General features: G+C 36.6%; 1 pseudogene across 1 annotated transcript; it reads left to right on the top strand.

The window, feature by feature from the left end:
* Positions 1-712: 712 nt before the first annotated feature.
* On the top strand, positions 713-1567 carry LOC308430473 (dnaJ homolog subfamily C member 8-like; annotated as a pseudogene). Its single transcript has one exon. The product of its transcript is annotated as a dnaJ homolog subfamily C member 8-like (transcript).
* The last annotated feature ends 1971 nt before the right edge of the window (positions 1568-3538 follow it).

The raw sequence follows: 3538 nt of genomic DNA, 5'->3' as shown, positions 1-3538 counted from the left end.
GTTGGTAAGAACAATGTGCAATTTCATCTGGAATAACAAAAGACTTAGAATAGCGAACTCCATCCTCAACAACAAGAACACATCTGCGGGAATCCCTATCCTTGACCTCAAGCTATATTACAAGGCTATTGTGCTGAAAACTGCATGGTACTGGTACAGAAATAGGCACGTGGATCAATGAAATAGAATAGAAGATCCAGAAATGAGCCCTCACGTATATGGTCACCTGATTTTTTACAAAGCAGCTGTAAACATTCAACGGAAAAAGGACAGACTATTCCACAAATGGTGTTGGTCCAACTGGCTCTCAGCATGCAGAAGAATGAAAATTAACCCTTTCTTAACTCTTTGTACAAAGCTCAAGTGTAAGTGGACCAAAGATCTCCACATTAAACCAGGTACACTGAAACTATTAGATGAGAAAGTAGGGATAACCTTAGAACACATAGGCACAGGAGAAAATTTCCTGAACAGAACATAATGGTTCGTGCTCTAAGGTCAAAGATTGACATATGAGATTGCAAAGTTTCTGTAAGGCTAAGGACACTGTCACGAAAACCAAATAGCAGCCAACAGAGTGGGAAAAGATCTTTACCAACCCCACATTAGATAGAGGCCTAATATCCAAGGTATACAAAGAACTCAAGAAGCTAGACACCAGAGAATCAAACTACCCTATTAAAAAATGGGGTACAAGGGACTAGCCAGGAAAATGGCCGCTTCGGGAGAGAGTGGTGCTTCTGGCGGCGGAGGCAGCACAGAGTAGGTATTTATGACTTTCTACAGGGAGGTGAAACAAATAGAGAAGAGGGATTCAGTTTTAATGTCCAAAAATCAGTTTGAAAGATTGACTTGTCCTGGTTACTTTAATCTGAACCCATTTGAGGTTCTTCAGATAGATCCTGAAGTGACAGAGGAAGGAATAAAAAAGAGGTTTTGCCAGCTGTCCATCTTGGTGCATCCTGACAAAAACCAGGACGATGCTGACAGAGCACAGAAGGCTTTTGAAGCTGTGGACAAAGCCAACAAGTTGCTACTGGATCAGGAACAAAAGAAGAGGGCCCTGGATGTAATTCAGGCAGAAAAAGAATACGTGGAACATACTGTTAAAGAGCGAAAAAAACAACTAAAGAAGGAAAGAAAGCCTACAAATGTAGAGGAAGATGATCCGGAACTGTTCAAACAGGCAGTCTACAAACAGACGATGAAGCTGTTTGCTGAGCTGGAGATTAAAAGGAAAGAGAGAGAAGTCAAAGAAATGCAGGAGCAGAAGCGACAGAGAGAAGAGGAGATTGAAGCCCAGGAAAAAGCCAAGCGAGAAAGAGAGTGGCAGGAAAACTTTGAGGAAAGTCAGGATGGTCGAGTGGACAGTTGGCGAAATTTCCAGGCAAATACAAAGGGGAAGAAGGAGAAGAAGAATCGGACCTTCCTGCGGCTACCGAAAGTCAAGATGGAGCAGCGGGAGGGAGCAGCGGGACATGGTGGAGCCTCCCTGGCCAGAGCCTCCCCTGCCTCCTCCTGCTTCAAGGACTCATTATTTCTCCACCTCCACCCCAACATAGAGTAGTGATTGCTTTTTAGCCTATTTTGTTCTCAATACAACTTAATATCAATCAGAGTAATTGTTTGTACATTGAGAGGAGGGACTTGGTCTAACCTTCTCCCATCCTTACCCACGGAACCACCAGGACTAGAAGGCGCTACTGCCTCATGCGCCTTCTTTTCCCACAGCTTGTAACTCAGTGTTTTATATTTGAATTGCAGTGGCTCGAAGGTCATGTATAGTTTGTGGAAATCTTTCAATTAAATGTCTTACTTACAGTGATGTTGCCCCAACTCCAGATCAGCCTGGGCCACCTTGGGAAGCCATCTTTGAGGCCCTTGCTCCAATAGGAGAGGCATTGTGGTCTCACACAGCAGTTACTTGTTGCCCTGACACCCTGTGGTGTTTGGCACAAGGATCCAGCCACTTAAACCTGTTCACTTTCCAAAGAGTTCGCCATCTTCCAGCCAGTCCCATTGTGTCCTCGCTTGTCTGCATTCATTAGTGGTGATATTCTTTTACGTATAATAAATTTTTATACCCTCAAAAAATGGGGTACAGAGTTAAACAAAAAGTTCTCGATTTTGATGATATTATATATCTTTGTCTATATATTAAGGGTATTCCTTAGAAATTTTCATTTAAATTTTATCAGGAGCTAAGGCTTGACACCTTTTCATGTTTTGTGGACCTAATCTAGGAAAAGATTTTTTTATAATTTAACATATAAGTGTGAAAATATTTCTAAATATTAATGATAGCATAATTATTCAAACAATATATTTAAAAATTAAAAAAAATGAAAAAAGAGAATTCTAAGAAAAAATTTACAAAACTAAAAAATAAAAAAATAAAAACAAAAAAATTAACCCAAATGTTAACTGCATAAACTATAGTAATTTGTTGGTATAGCACTAAGGAAAAGTAAAGTATCTTTCAAAATATTGATGAGACCAAATACCATATATATTTGTAACAAAGTTTCCCAATTTCTCAGGAGAAATTATTACCATAAGTGATGATATTTTATGCCACTATGTGTGATTCTCACTTTCCATGGTTCTTCAATGTTTTCTAGTAGGGGTACATAAAAATAATAAGCAAAAAAAAAAAAAAAAAAAAAAACCACAAAAAAATAGTCTTTCCCAAACTTCTTTGTGTGAGTACTCAAATGCCACCTTATATATAAATTGCTAAATAGTAAAACAAAGGTAGAAGGCATATCTGTCCAAGACAAATGGTAGCATACCAATACTCACAGATGATTAAATAACAAGATCAATCCACTATTATAACAAATATTATAACAGATTATGGAACTGTGCATTTTTGTGCAACAGAGTGTATCATAAAATATCTATTGGTAATAGACATTAAGAAAAAAAAACCTTACAGAGTAGCTATGTATTCTTCAATATCAGTGAAACAATTCTTAGTGGAACTTTCAGAACAGCACAGGAAAGATAAACATCCATATATTTGAGGTAGTTATATGGTGCCATTTTACCTAAAGCATTGACAAGAAGTTTTTTAAAAAAATGTGGATAACAATGAATCAACCTAAAGAATAAAGCCTATAGCAAAATAAAATATACTGTGTGAGGTGAGCAATGAAATATAGGAGAGAAATTAAATGCTTGTCAAAATTACATATTTAATTCACTTGATGGAGTTTAGGTAGTATTAAAATATCACACAAAAAAGTTAAATTTATAAAATTCATGTATTTATTTGCATTATCATGAGAATAATATATATTAAAAATTTTGCAACTTTGTGTCTGTAGTAGGTTTTTTGTAGCTTGTTTTTTTTCTCTCTTACAAATTTATTTTTGAAAAAGAGGAATACATATACAGATTTTTAAAGGCATTTTGGCATAACACTATATGAATATTTATGTCAGTACTTAATTCTTTTAGAGGTTTGATAGCATGGATTGAAATCCCACTAGTTACCATAAGCATAAAGTACATTTGGGACAGAACATAAAATGGA

This window comes from Micromys minutus, assembly GCF_963924665.1.
Source record: "Micromys minutus genome assembly, chromosome: 15".
Lineage (NCBI taxonomy): Eukaryota > Metazoa > Chordata > Mammalia > Rodentia > Muridae > Micromys > Micromys minutus.
The sequence above is the reverse complement of the archived record's forward strand: the minus strand, read 5'-3'. Positions and strand labels throughout refer to the sequence as shown.